The sequence below is a fragment of the Malania oleifera genome, chromosome 6 (genome assembly GCF_029873635.1).
Source record: "Malania oleifera isolate guangnan ecotype guangnan chromosome 6, ASM2987363v1, whole genome shotgun sequence".
Taxonomy (NCBI): Eukaryota; Viridiplantae; Streptophyta; class Magnoliopsida; order Santalales; family Ximeniaceae; genus Malania; species Malania oleifera.
The window spans coordinates 71899295-71916283 of record NC_080422.1 but is presented as its reverse complement, the minus strand read 5'-3'; positions in this window follow the sequence as shown (position 1 = coordinate 71916283).

The window sequence follows — 16989 nt, the reverse complement described above, 5'->3', positions numbered from 1 at the left end:
TCCTATTAGTAACGGTTATAAAACTGTTACTAATATTTGGCCTTTAGTGACGAATTTGAGTCAAGAAAATGTTAATTCCATAGTGCCAGTGTTAGTCTTTTAGTGACGATTTAAAAACCGTCACTAATACTTCATCCTCCTATTATTAGTAATGGTTTTTTCAAACCATTACTAATACTTTGAAATAATTAAAAAAATTTGAAAATTCTTGTAAAAACCATTAATTACATTTTCGCATACATAAAATCAAACTAGAATTACTAAAACATTCATTTATTCAAAATTAAAATACAAATTATTCAAAATTCAAATGCATACAAATACAAATTGAAATTAAAAAATAAAAAATAATTCCGTTCAGTTAACAAAGAATACAGGTGTTGGCTTTTTGAATTCGATATCAGTTTTGACGTTGACAAACACAAGTTTCTCATGTGTGTGCTTAGTGTTTTGAACAGATTTACAATTCAGAATACACACACAAAAGAGAAAGATGGAAGTCAAAAAGGACTTAAAACTCACATCATACTGGCGTATTCCATGAAGAGAAGAATAAAGAAGAAAGAAGACATTTATATATTTCGATTGTAATTGCATTTGGTTTTCATACTTTGGTATGCAATAATGCATGCATTTGCATGATATGGATAGAATGCTTAGAATGACCATAGACATATCCTAGGGACCAACACACTTCATAGAAAACTTTTCTCTTAACAACTAAATCATACAAAAAGGTTTAAATTGGTTAGAGTCAAAATCAGGGCAAAAACAAAGAGCATCGGTTGATCAAACCTGCCACGTGAATCATGTGTTGTAAAGCCTCGATCCATTGACCATTTATATGTTAAATCATCTTAGTCGACCGAACTCGTCCTAAGGGCATATTTGTAATTTTGGCATGCTCGGTCAATCGATGGATTGTGTGTTATATTACCATGGTCGACCGAACCATTGTTCGCCCCGGAGTAAAAATGTTAACCATGTCTTGGTCGATTGAATTATTTTTTAACTAACCTTCCTCTGCCGACCAACCTATATGAATACACTTTTTCCAACTACTTGGTCGACCGAACTTATAGTTCAAAAAGAGCTTGGTCGATCGAATCTATAAGAATGGTCAATCGACCTTTATCTTGGTCGACCGAGCCCACGAAGGGTTCAGAATCGCCCTGAGACGGTCGACCATATCCTTAGTTCAAATTTTCCCTGGTTGACCAAACCTCTCAAGTTGGAAATTTTTTTAAGGGCTAAAAAGTCATTAATTTTTTAATTAAACTTTTCCAAAATACCGAGTGTGTCCCTCAACGGTCAAATTTCTTGAAAATCTAGAAATACCCCCTCCATAACTCAGATTAGTAACTTTGATTAACTCTAAAATTCTCTCTAAACCTTTGTTAATCAAAGTTTCCCCAAACCAATCTTTATTACTAAAATCATTTCTTTAGGGCAATTTTTTCAAACAAATCTCTCAAACTCTCTTCCATTCTTTTATTTCAAAAATCTTTTTGAAGAGAGTACATTTTTTTTTTTTGGGTGTTCGTATTGTTGATCCATAGCTTTTACTCTCATTTAGCTTTTATTTTGAAAATCATCTTTGAGAGTATTACTTGGGTTTCTCCTGATTATTTTTATTATAAATTTTATTGGGATAAATTGTTTATAGTACAAATATTTTCTTGAACTTAAAATCATAGATTCTACAAACATTTTTATTTGCAAAAATCTTTGTTGGAGAACATATTTATAATATTCACATATATTTTATTTGTGCATTAATTATTTGAAAAACACTCTTACTCTACTGAACTTATTTCATATCATAAGAGAGTGTATGTATTTGAGCTTTAATGATGTATATATCTGCTTGTATTTAGAAGCATGTTTATATGTACAAAAAATATTTTTATTGTATCGGTTGGGTTCAGCCCATTCATTGAACTGGAGAGTCTCAGCCCCGTAAGTGAGACCGGTTGAGTTTAGCCTGAAAAATTGAGCTGGGGAGTCTCCGCCCTGTAAAAGAGACAAGTTGTGCTCAGCCTTGTAATTAAGTTAGGGTTTACCTTGCCCCATAAGGAGAGGTTAGCCTTGTAATTAAGCTAGGGTTTACCTTGCCCCATAAGGAGATGTTGTAATGACTTCTGTTCTACCCGTTTAAGTGAGCAGGGTTAGTGTAATCCTTGGGAGATATGCCCAAGGCGGGGACCTAGGCTATTTGGCCGAACCTCGATAAAAAATATTGTGTTACTTTCTCTCTATCTCATTTATATTTCTGCATTTAAATTTCTGTATGTGTATTTTTTTATATTCATGGTTACAATTATTTGCATGCACACATTTAAATTAAATGAGATTCACTGCATACGTGTATGCCTAAACTCATATTTTAATTATTTTACATACACGCGTGTGCATTAAATGAGATATAATTTGTGGTGAATTAGAGAAATGTTTAAATTAGCCAAAACGTTTTTAAAACCTAATTCATCCCCTTCTTGGGATCACACCAATTCCAATAATAGGAAAAGTCGAAAGTTGCGTGCATCCGACTCGACTGTAGTGCCTGGCATCATCATAGTATTCTGATAGCCGCAAATCCTACAAAATAATAATTATACAAGAAATTAGTATAAAATATTTGAACATATATGTATATACTATAATTAAAAAATGATTTAATGGCAAAATGATCAGATATTCAGACATGGTGGCAAAAAATGATACAATTGTAAATAACTAAGTTTGATCAGTCAGAATTCACCCTACTCAGTTTGGACCTCGTATGCTCGAATTGTAAGTTAAGTGCTTAAAATGAATGAAGTTTACTAAGCTTATTTGTATTCTGACTTTACTTTTAAGTCAGGAAAAAGCTCCCGGGGAGGATTTTTTAGGCACTGTCAGCTCTAGCATGTCCAGGTCAATGTGACAGACGTGTCGAAACTGATCGTGTTCAGTTTGGACCTTGTATGGATGACTTGGACACCTGAGTGTGTTAGCTTTGGTGTATTCTCAAGAGAGGGGGTGAATTGGGTATTTTAAAAATTTATCATTAGGTCAACCAATCTAGCAACAGCATTACACAAACCTAGAGTCTTTCTATTTAATTATAAACCTAATCAACACATGTACTACATATAATGAACCAAACATACAACACACATGTGCTGAAAATAAAAGTGCGGAAAATAAATTTACGAAAATATAAAGAACACGCAAGATATGTTATTGGGGTTTGGCCAACTGTGCTTACGTCCTTGCCTCTAGCTCGTAAGCCCGAGAATTCCACTAAAGCTCACTTAACGGGTGGAGCAGCACCGATTAAAACCAAGTTAATTAGCACAGGGATGACCTCAACATTTATAAATTCTCCTTGCGGGTTGAGAAGACCCTAACAATCCTTATGGGTTGGATTACCGCCCCCTCAGGCCACGCCTGGAATACAACAGAATTATGATACAAATTGTGTACAATATAATGCTTCTTCAATAAGCAGATATGTACTAATACAGATCATTCACGTGCACATCAACAGTATAGGTAACACAAGTTCGGGTGCTCGAGGGAGATACGCTCAAAAGTGGTTCGGGTGCCCAAACACAAAGTCAACATGTTGACTTGTTCGGTCGCCTGAGCCCTCTCAAAATTTTCAAGTAAGTTCATTTTTAGCCTATTTTAATTCCCCTGATATGAAGAGTGATGTTGGGGACTTTGTGTACTATAAGTAGGTACCTAAAGTCCTTCTATCCTACCGAAAAAGTTCGGCGTCGATCGACCCATCCCTAAGGTCTCTATGGTTTGTGTAGGTACCTAAAGTCCAACTAGGGTCTTTGAGCTTATAGTCCCTACATGCATGATATGCATTAAATATTACATACCTTTTTTCCTATTTACTCTTACAGGCTCAAATTGAATGATAATATAAATTACAACATCAACTAATCTTCAGGGTCTTTAGGCTTCAACCTTTCACGTGCCATCAGTGTATCTGCTAATATAAATCTGCACGTGCACTAGATAGCCATTAAATACTTGAGTACTTGTCATTATTAAAACTGGGATATGATCCATAGGGTCAACAAACTTCACTAAAGCACTAAACTGCTCAAGATAAAAAAGGTAGCAACAATGGGCATAGATATTTCAACTCCAAAAACAATAACTGGTTTATATAGCCTAAATGTTCAATAATTAGAACACAAATTTCAAAATTAGAATGTGAAAATAAATAATAACAGAGAAACAAAATAAATAGCAAGAGTTGGGGAACAACAAGAGTTTGATAAAACACACACATGCACACATACGCGCACGTGCGCGTGCACACACACATACACTCATGCCCACACACAGTCACATACCCACGCAGACACACACACACACACACACACACACACACTGTAACGACCCTAATTTATAAAATGTAACATAATAGATAAAATGGTCAACCCAAACCTGTGGGTAACGAGGACACCTGTCATTCACAGCGGAAACCTAAGCAGCAGTAAAATAAAAATCTCAATCATCTATCCAAAAGCATAATACCAGAGTTATTTACATTTCCAAAATACAGTATTTATTTACACTCTTCCAAAAAGTCAAAATAACACTAGGATCATACAACAAAAATCTCATGATCCTAGTTCAATGCTTACCCTTCTAGTAAGGAAGCTCCAATCACTCAAGGGCGGCCTTGGTCCTCCGATCTCTCTGGATTTCTTGAAAATCATTTAATGTTCGGGGGTGAGACACTTCTCAGTAAGGGAAAATAAATTAAATACAGTTGTGTGGTAACATAAATATTTAATGTAATTATACATATATAGTACATTTCATATATCTGTAGACATTTAACATAACATATTGAATAATCATATGATTTCATAATAGCTAGTAAATCGTATCGCATGTAAACATCTGTTATACTGATAATACTAAAAATATACCCAGGATGAATAGCTAGCTGGTGTCATGTATTACCCCCCATGATGGGTTGTGCAGACTGAAGGCGGGACCTGACAATGGCTAGCCAACCACTGTCGAGTCAAATATATCTGTAAGTACGATGGGCCCGCCACACCCTGGTCTGGACTGCCAGGTGGACGTCCACACTCTACTGAAAGCCACATCGACTATCCATCTCTCACCCCCTCGTGGGGTGGTTAGCACTAATCTGATCATAAGCATCTGATCTATAAGCTACGGTACCGTGCCTCTGAGTTGAACTAAACTAACATCCTGGTTGTGATAACATATAATACATGATCATATATAACATCATTACGGCCTCGTGCCGAACATATCATAATTATTGCCTTGTGCTAAGCATATTATACATATCATTCTAAAAATAATCAGTTTATCATGCATTTCAACATCATAAAGTACTATATACTTCCATAATTTCTCAAATCATACTACATTCATATCATTATCATATCATAATATTTCTTCACGTAAAATAATATTCATGCCACACATTTGTTGTATAAAACCATACATTGTATTCTAAAAATCATGATTTCTGACATCTCATACATATATACACGTTTCAACATAATAGCAGTATTTTTCCCAAATGTGCATTTATTCCATAATATTCAAATATCATAAATATTTTCAAGAAATCATTTTGCTCATAAATAATATTAATTTGCGTAAAAAGTAACTGCTTTAATTTATTCCCTTACCTAGCTACTGAGAAAGCCTCTAAAATATCCTAGCCTGATTCCCGTAGGATTTCCTGATCAATATTCTGAAACTAAAAATTCACAGTATTAAACCTCAGTATTTTCATGCGTACATCATTTCTTATAACTATCACGAAACCAAATTTGACTTAAAAAGTCTTACCCTAACTCAAGGATGATTTCCAACTTGTTTTCACCAACGATCTGCTCCGGCAGATTTGGAGAAAACTTCCCCAGGAGCGTCATGGTGACTTCAGATTGTCGATCCGGCGTAAAACTGGCCCAAAATTGATGAGAGAGAGAGAGAGAGAGAGAGAGAGAGAGAGAGAGAGAGAGAGAGAAAGGGCCGAAGGGGGGAGAGAGAGGATGAAGATAGCTTTAATGAAGTTAAAAATTGGATTTTTGATATATATAGAACTGGATTCATCGACAAGTCACGTCATTCGTCGACGAATCCTTTAATAATTTCGTCGATGAAATTCAGTTGGCTCAAAACCCCTCTTGGTATTTCTTCGTCGACGAATCGCCTGTATTCGTCGACGAATCCCTGATGTTTTCCTCCGTTTATTTCTTCCTAAAGTGCAATGTCATCGACGAAGTCTGCTTCTTCCTTCTATTACTGTTTCCATTTCCCTTCCTCTTTATGATTTAAATCTCATTAGAATTCGGGTTGTCACACACACACACACACGCACACACACCATGCACGCACTCATGCACACACTATTAACCCATAGTTTGCAGAAGAAGAAGAATCACACACCCACACAAACACACACACACACACGAACGCACGCACACACGCACGCACACACGCACACACTATTAACCCAACCAAGCTTCCGAGTTAGTGGAATGACCTCAAGCGAGCAGCGGCGGCAACGGCAATGGAACGACCTCAGGCAAGCGGCGGTGGGAGGAGCTCATGCGAGCAACGGCGGTGGCGGGGATGGCTAGAGAGGATGCACGTAGGAAAGAGAGGAAGGAAAAGAGGAAGGAGGGAAAGGAGGGAGGCTCGGATAGGGAAAGGAGGGAATTGGGGGAAAATGGGAAATAGGGTTTTACTAAGTTCGATTATTAGTGACAGTTTTAAAACCGTCACTAAAACTCTTAAAAATCGTCACTAATAGTAAAAAAAACTTTTTTTTACATATTTTAAATAAAAAAACTATTAGTGACAGTTTTTAGAAACAGTCACTAATAATAAACTATTAGTGACGGTTCTCTTAAATATCACTAATAATATATTATTATTGACGTTCTCCTAAACCATCACTAATAACATACTATTAGTGGCGATTTTTAAACCGTCACTAATACTCTACCATTTAAAATTGAACTTAAAAATGTTGTACCAATTAAGGGTTAGCATAATTCAGGGAAACCCAAATTCACCGAATTAATCGACCAATTTTGGTCGGTTCGATTCGGTTAAGAAATAGGGTCAGTTCGATTCAATTACAATTTTACCTATTTTCATTTAATCGGTTATCAGTTCAGTTAATAGGAATTTTAATTCGATTAACCAAATTAATAATTAATTAAAAATTTAAATATAAATTAAAGCTATTCTAGAGTGTTTTGAGATCGAGAGCAAATTCAAGAATTGCAATTGCTAATGACAGAAAAAGAAAACAACAATAATCCTCTATGCTTTCTCCATGTACTACTACCATCAATGGCTTGCTGACATCTTCAAGCTCATAAACTTCAATCTCTGGCTGCTTACTATTTCTCTAAAGAACAAATAACATACAAAAAGCTGCAGTGGTTTTGGAAGGACCAAGGACAGAGGAAGTTACCCTTTCAAAGATATATCCAAATAGAGATCCTATTTTAAATCCTAGAATTTATGTCATTCCAGAAAACACAACATGGAAATGAACCATTTAGTCACTAATTTATATTTTATTAATTTTATTAGAACATACTACATGATTAGTGACGGATCTAAAAACCGTCACTAATATAAAGACTATTAGTGATGGTCTTTCTCTTCAACAATTCTACTTAAAGACATGCTCTTCTCGTTTTATTTTATCTTTAACAATTCATCCAGATTCTCATTTGTGGTGTCAAGCACATTGGCTCCGTTAACCAATATATATCCTGTTTTGTTTCTTGGACAATATCAGCAACAGTTCCTATCTATCCACTGCTACGAAGATAGTCTCATACTAGCCCATATCAATTATAATTGTTAACCCTATGGGTCATACCCTGTTTTGATTATGACAAATACTCAGGTATTTAATGACTGTTGAGTTGATGTGCAGGTTTATCTTGGTAGTATCCTATGATAGCACTCGGAGACCCGGAGGAAAACGAAGACTTTGAAGACCCTAGATATAATTTATTTGTTGTAATTTATACTCGGGTCTGTAATATTTAAGTTAGAAAGGTCTGTAATAGTAAATAGGGATTGGTTTGTAATAAGCTCACACACATCACATGTATGATTTATTACATAAGCTAAAATAAACCGTAAATGAGAAATGACCTTAGAAAGACCTTAAGGTTTACCCTTTGGTTGACCTTCGGTCGACCGATACCAGAATTTTTCGGTGTCTTCAAATTGGACCCCAAGTGACCCTAGGACACACACATTTACACATTTGTTTGTTAAGCACTTGAATAGAGATTTTTGTTTCAAAACGGGACCGAAATGCACACATGATGCACTTTCGGTCGACCAGCCAAGCCAGTACATCTTGGCCTGGTCGACCAAAATCGGTCCGGGTCAACTGTTGACCAAGACCCTGGTCGACCGAACCACCTGCGAGTCAACATTTTGACCTTCCGGTCGACCGACCACTTTTGTACTCCAACTACCTGGTCGACTGGAGAGTCCTCGGGAGAATTCCCAGCTGTCTGGTCGACCAAACCATGCAGTTCAAAATGCCCTAGTCGACCGAAACTCAGAAAATTGAGGAATCGCCCTCTCCTGGTTGACCGAGCTTTCAGTTCAAAAGTCCCCTGGTCGACCGAACCATTTGAGTCCTGGTCGACCGAGACATTTCTGGTCGACCGGACCTCTTGGGTTGCCCTGATTTTTTACCGCAGTTAATATTTTTTAACAGGGTTAAAATATTTAAAAGGTCATTAAACTTTCTAATTATTCCCAATAGGTCCCTAACGGTTATATTTCAATGGGTGTCTATAAGTACCCTCTCATTTGGAATAATTAGCATGGGATTAAAAATATTGATTAAGAGAAATTCTCTGAAAATCCCAAAACCTATAATACTCATATCCAATCCCCATTCACTCATGCTTACCTTCGTCTATCTCTTAAAACCTCTATAAGTTGATTGAGTGTTTATATTTAATAGGTTTGCTCTCCTATTCATATTTGATTGATTTATTTTCATTGAGAGTTAAACCTAAGTATTCTTAAGAAACTTTGTTAATAAGTTTATCCTAAGAAGACTTTGATAGATCTTCTAAGACTTGCACCTTCATTGCAACATCCTAAGAAGATTGTATTTGTTTTTGGTTGCAAAATATATTTAAAATACTTTCAAATATCTAGTGGGCTTTGTCTTGATAAATCTTTAAAGAGATATTTGTTTGTGTGAGAAAAATCTTTGTTGCAATATTCATTGATTTATATCTTTAGTTGAATACAAAGATTAAACTCTTTTTGCAAACCGAACTTATACATTGCTAGAGCTTCACACACACACACACACACACACACACACACACACACACACAGATATATGTATGTATATATATATATATATATATATATATATATATATATATATTGTTTGGTTGATATCTTTGTTTAAGCACTTAGATTGAATACATCTTATGATACAAAGATTGTAGTGTTTGCACTCTCACGCACGAATTACATCGATAGTAAATCTATTTGAGAGTAGACATCTTAAGACCACATTGAGCTTACTTATTGAATCATATTGTAGTGTATGTGATTGAACGTAACTGGGTACAAATCTGCTTTACTTGAGAGCACAATCACTGTACCGTTTGTTTAATTGAGCAAACCTGTTGTATTCCAGACACGGGCCTGAAGAGGGAGACTAGCCTTGGAATAGTCCCGGATTGGCTTAGACCCGGTTAGGAAAGTTAGGTGCATCGTCCTGTTAAGGTGTGTAGGTTGAGGTTAGCCCCGCTAATTGACCTGGTTAAGGTTGAGGTCAGCCCTATGTTAATTTGACCTGGTTGTAAACGGTGCCGCTCCACCCTTAAGTGAGCTATTAGTGGAATCCTCTGGCTTGTAAGCTAGAGGCGGGGACGTAGGCACAGTTGGCCGAACCCCGATAACATATCGTGTGTCTATTTACATTTCAGCACTTTATATTTACCGCACGTATATGTTATTGTATGAATGATGTGCATGATTTAAATTCCACATATTTTATTTATTAGCACATTTGGAACCGTGTAGAAGGACCTTAGGTTACCAAAACATATTGACTTCTAACTTAACCTAGGAGAAAAATTAAAATTTCCAATTCACCTCCCCTTTTGGGAATACACCTTTTCCAACAATTGGTATCAGAGCCTCGTTGCACTAGACTTAAACGTGTTTGCAAAAAGATCGCAATGGCTCGATTTGGTGTATCCCCATTCAGAGAGGGACAATCACATACCAGGCCTCCATTGTTTTGTGGTGTTGATTACACCGCCTGGAAAATTAGAATGTGCATATTTGTAAAATCTATGAATTGGAGGGCCTGGCAGGTGATTGATAAGGGAATTTGTATGCCTATAAAAAATGATATTAATTTAATGCATGTAAATTCATATGTCATGGACATGTTATATCTTGCATTAGATTTTGATATTTTTGTTGAGTTTGTGGCATGTCGAACGGCAAAGGATATCTGGGATGAGCTCGAAAGGAAATATGGAGAGTCCCAAGAAAATGAGACGATCACTCAGGAAGTGGTAAATAATAGGGAAATTGCATTAATAGACAGAGAGGTATACATTCCTATCTTAGCCTCTATAGATGATTCTGTTGCTGAATGTTATGATGTGTCTAATGATGAATCATCTGTTGAGTTTAATGACAGTTCTGTTGTTGATACATGCGATGGCTCTCATAAAAATTTTTGTGATATATCTTATAATGAGTTATCTACTGTTTCTGATAATGATACTATATGCATTGATTCATATGATAGTTATAGAGATAAATCTTGTGTTGAATCATTTGATTGCTCATGTGATATTTACTGTGAGGATTCCCATGCCAAATCATGTGATGTATCAAATGCTGGATCATCCGTTGAGTATCATAATAATTTTGTTAATATTGCATGTGATGATTCATTTGTTGATTCCTATAATATATCTTGCGATGAATCTTCAAATGTTTCGTGTGATGAATCATTTGATGAGATGCCTTCATATGAAAAACTAGAAAAGACTTCATTTTAAATACATAGAATTCTAGTTGAAATATCAAAGAAGAAAACATTTTTGAAAAGTGAAAATGAAAAGGTGGAAAATCACTTAAATGATTTGAAAGAATATCAAGTCACTCTAGATAGGAGAAAAATTGAGAAGGTTTTGAAAATCATCTACTTAGAAAGAAAAACTGAAGTCTATCCTAAAATGATTTTCAAACCTTCGTGTGAAAAACCCTTAGGAGCTAAAAGAAGTAAATCTTTTAAAAATGGTTCATTTTGTAAATCCCATTGTCATCAAAATTTTTATGCCTCATTAAGCAAAAACAGAATTAGTAAGCATAACCTTTCACATATTTACCAAACTTGCTTACACTATAAAAGAAAAGGGCACATCATATACACTTATTCATCTAGGAGTGACAGAGGCTTAAGCAAAGAAATGATATGGGTGATCAGCAAAGCAAACCCCATAGGTCCCAAATAAAAATGGATTTAAATTAATACTATTTAATATTTCCTTAGTTCCTAGACTTAAGTTTAGGGGGTTGTGATGACTGTAGATTTGGGAAGTGATTGTTGCTTAAAATAAAAATCTTAGTATACACACTCACTAAATTATCTTATTATACTAAGATTATTTATTCACTTCCAAATGGACATAACATCTATGTCTTGTACTTAATTCAAAATGCTTAACCCATGCTAACATGAAAATCACCAAGTTAAGCAACTATTGTCCATTACACAAAATTGAGTGTTAGGGTTCAATCTTCTATCTTATATCACTATACCCTAAACTCACTTTTAAATGTGAAAAGCCTAAATCAAAATCAAGTCATCACTTTGGGCTTAAAGCACTACTGATCTTAAATGGCTAATATATATATTAAGTGCTTCTTATAGCTATAACCAAATTAAAGGTATCCACTAGGAATTTGGTTCCTTTGAGTTCAAATTGCAAGACCTTTAATTTTGGTTTAATCCCTCCATAGGAAATCTGTACCAAACGATGATCATATTAGGTATAGATTCATCCTTTCTCTGGTTTGTATCCTTGTTCCAAATTGTGATAATATCTAAAGGACACTTTCCAATCACCAAAGAGCATTGTTCACAACATTCACAAATCTTATATGCTCTTTGCCCAAGCATGGACATGATTACTAAGCACGAAAATATTTTTGACAAATGTCCTACCTTTGAATACTCCCTTGAACTTAAATAAAATGTTTAATCTTTAAGAGTATTCATTCTTTACTTCTCACACATAAGCTCTCAAAACGTTAAGTCACATTTTTTAGAACTTTATGTGCTTAGAAATGAGTTAAATGGCTAAAATTATTTGCACTAGGTTTCAAATTTAGATTATGAAATGAAGTTTGAAGGAAACCTATGCATGATCAGTTAAATTTAATAGTCATTCTAACTCATGTCTCTCACACATGTATTAGATTCATAAGAAAAGAGGCAGACATAGGCTTAGTATACTAAAAGAAATATCTGTTGTGACTGGTTGGTCCTCTAAGCTTATTCATCCAAAGCCAAGATATAATAACTGAAAATATTAAAACACTTGGCTAAAGAATTTGAAAAATAGAAAAGGCATGATTTGGTTGTGTATATAACTCAGGGGGAGCATTTCTCTTTTATGACTATTTATATTAAATGCTCTTACGATCATAGCTTATATGCCTTAATGAGTTACAACACAAAACTCATAACTATCCACTGTTATTTATTGTTTATACTATATATTGATGGATAATGATTTGTGATTATCTAGTATTGTGAACTGTTATTGAATATGTTGTTTGATAATACTGGATTGCATGGAACGCCATCTGCAAGGCTGTTGCAGAAACTTATTTACTTGCATGCTTGTATGGAACGCCAACTGCATGGCTGATGCAGTATGTTGTGTATTGCATGCTGGTAGCATATATAGGTTCTCGCATGCTTAAACTGAAATATTTTAAATTGATTGCTTGAATCTATCAGGTTTTGGTACTTGAAAATTTGGAAAATGTCCGATTTACAGACGGCACGCTGCCGAAATTTCGACAGAATTTTTCCCAAACCAAAACCTTGTGTTAAGGATGATTATGATAATAAAAATGTTAAAATGTTTTTAAAAGGATGAGTGAAAACTTAAATAGAAATATCACATTTTCATCCTCGCATAATCATCACATACTTAGGAGACCTCAGCTCCATCCCTATAGGAAGCACATAAATGAATTATATGCGTCACTTCCGTCTATTGAAATATTGAGGCTCTTCTAAAATCCTTGAACATTATATCTTGTGCTTCAAGGCTTATATTTTGATATGGAATGTTTGTGGGTCTTGAACTATATTGCATGCCTTAATGTATATTCTTTGATGCGTCTATGGTCTATAGGGACAACTATACGAATCAAGTGAAAAATGCAATTGAAAAATACTCAGTATAGTTTATTTTAAAGATGTGAATTGATGGCTTATACTATTGAGCATAATGAAACTAATCTTTAGTTAGTATAAGTAGTTAAAGAATCTAAGCACGTACTCAAATTGATAAGGGGAGCATCTAGAATTAAAATTACTATCCTATTTTGCTTACCCATATGTTTAGCTTAGATCTATGAATTCATTGTAGCATGTACTTGAATGAAAATATTTTATTGAAAATCATAATCTGAAGCATGTTTATATTGCCACAACTGTTTGTACTTACCATATGATCTTGCATATGATTGTTGAACTCTTAAGATCATTATGGTTTTGGTTTTCTGGTTATTTTTAGTATATACTTTATTGACAAACTAGAAAATTTGTTTCTTGCTTGCATGAGTCTTAAATTAAAGTTTATATTTCTGCAAGCACCCCCAGCACTGTTTTGCAAACATTAAAAAGGGGATGTATATATATTTATCTACATGAACTTTTGGCAAGATCAAATTTCAAAACAAACTCCTTTTCCTCTTGCCTCATTATTGTTATATACATACATGTTTTTCAAAATTGCATAACTTTGAGTATAGTCTTAATTGACTATAGTGTTTTTAAAAAATGAAATGCAATATGCCATGCATGTGTTGAATGATCAATATTTGTTGCATGCTGAATTTATTTGATAGGATGAGTATATAAGAAATGCACTTAAGAGAACATCATCCTTGAGCTTGATTCAAGTAAGCGTGCATGCAAATATACATGGAATTTAAGTCCCAATCTTAGAATAAAATTTGTAAGAACTTAATGCCTAAAATCTCTTGCATGCTAAGTAATACTAAGAAGAATGAACATATGATGGATGTGCTTAAATGAAATTTATTCTTGAGCATAAACGCACTTATGTATGCCTGAGACTATATTGGGGAGTTTAAGCCCCATCCTTGAGAAGAGAATTATAACTCATCAAGCTCATTGGGCTCATACTATTAATTGGCTTTAACTTTTTGAGTCTGATTTGTTTCATTACTTATACTGTATTAGAAACTTAATGAACTCTCATAATTAATGTCAGTATAAGTACATGCTTCCTAGACATTTCATAGTTTGCATAAATTTAGGGGGAGCTCTCAAGTAACATTTACAAGTCTAAGAAACAAATTTTACAGTTGATGTGTTTTATTGCCTTAGACTTTGTGAATATTGATTATTGCTTGTGTGCATAATTCGTATGTCTACTCCATGATGGCCTTGGACTTTACATTCTATCGCATAATCATATTGGGCTTAGTGAGTATTGATTATGACTTGTAATGGCCACTTCCTTTGTTCACTTTATGATGATATTGAAATTTATACTTGATTGGTGGACCATATTGAACTGTTTGAGTAGTTGTGGATAACTTGCTAGGTTTATAAACTCAAACAGGTCCTTTTTATACAGGATTTGTTTTGGAAAGTCCCATTTTCAAACGGCATGCTGCCGAAATTTTTTGAAAAACTTTCCGAACTTATTGTGTATAAAAATTATATTTTCCTCTTATTTCCCTATATAAACTTAAATGGTTATCTACACCCTTTTTGCTGTTACCAAAAAGGGGGGAGAAGTAGGCAAGTATTTGTCATCATTAAAAAGGGAGAGATTGTTGACCCTATGGGTCATACCCTGTTTTGATTATGATAAATACTCAGGTATTTAATGACTACCGAGTTGATGTACAGGTTTATCTTGGTAGTATCCTATGATGGCACTCGGAGACCCGGAGGAAAACGAAGACTTTGAAGACCCTAGATATAATTTATTTGTTGTAATTTATATTCGGGTCTATAAAATTTAAGTCGGAAAGGTCTATAATAGTAAATAGGGATTGGTTTGTAATAAGCTCACACACATCACATGTATGATTTATTACGTAAGCTTAAACAAACCGTAAATGAGAAATGACCTTAGAAAGACCTTAGGGTTTAACCTTTGGTCGACCGAAGGACTTTTTTGGTGTCTTCAAATTGGACCCAAGTGACCCTAGGACACACACATTTACACATTTGTTTGTTAGGCACTTGAATAGGGCTTGTTTGTTTCAAAACGAGACCGAAATGCACACATGATACACTTTCGGTCGACCAGCCAAGCCAGTACATCTTGGCCTGGTCGACCGAAACTGGTCCGGGTCAATTGTTGACCAAGATCCTGGTCGACCGAGCCCTTACAGTTCATTTGACCCCGGTCGACCAAACCACCTGGGAATCAACATTTTGACCTTCCGGTCGACCGACCACTTTTGTACTCCAACTACCTGGTCGACCAGAGAGTCCTCGCGAGAATTCCCAACTGTCTAGTCGACCGAATCATGCAGTTCAAAATGTCCTGGTCGACCGAAACTCAGAAAATTGAGGAATCGTCCTCTTCTGATCAATCGAGCTTTCAATTCAAAAGTCCCCTGGTCGACCGAACCATTTGAGTCTTGGTCGACCGAGACATTTCTAGTCGACCGGACCTCTCGGGTTGCCCTGATTTTTTACCCGCAGTTAATATTTTTTAACAGGGTTAAAATATTTAAAAGGTCATTAAACTTTCCTAATTATTCCCAATAGGTCCCTAATGGTTATATTTCAATGGGTGTCTATAAATACCCTCTCATTTGGAATAATTAGCATGGGATTAAAAATATTGATTTAAGAGAAATTCTCTAAAAATCCCAAAACCTATAATACTCATATCCAATCCCCATTCACTCATGCTTACCTTCTTCTATCTCTTAAAACCTCTGTAAGTTGATTGAGTGTTTATATTTAATAGGTTTGCTCTTCTATTCATATTTGATTGATTTATTTTCATTGAGAGCTAAACCTAAGTATTCTTAGGAGACTTTATTAATAAGTCTATCCTAAGAAGACTTTGATAGATCTTCTAAGACTTGCACCTTCATTACAACATCTTAAGAAGATTGTATTTGTTTTTGGTTGCAAAATATATTCAAAATACTTTCAAATATCTAGTGTTCTTTGTCTTGATAAATCTTTAAAGAGATATTTGTTTGTGTGAGAAAAATCTTTGTTGCAATATTCATTGATTTATATCTTTAGTTGAATACAAAGATTAAACTCTTTTTGCAAACCGAACTTATACATTGCTAGAGCTTCACACACACACAGATATATGTATATATATATTGTTTGGTTGATATCTTTGTTTGAGCACTTAGATTGAATACATCTTATGATACAAAGATTGTAGTGTTTGCACTCTCATGCACGAATTACATTGATTGTAAATCTATTTGAGAGTAGACATCTTAAGACCACATTGAGCTTACTTATTGAATCATATTGTGGTGTATGTGATTGAACGTAACTGGGTACAAATCTGCTTTACTTGGGAGCACAATCATTGTACCGTTTGTTTAATTGAGCAAACCTGTTGTATTCCAGGCACGGGCCTGAAGAGGGAGACTAGCCCTAGAATAGTCTCGGATTGGCTT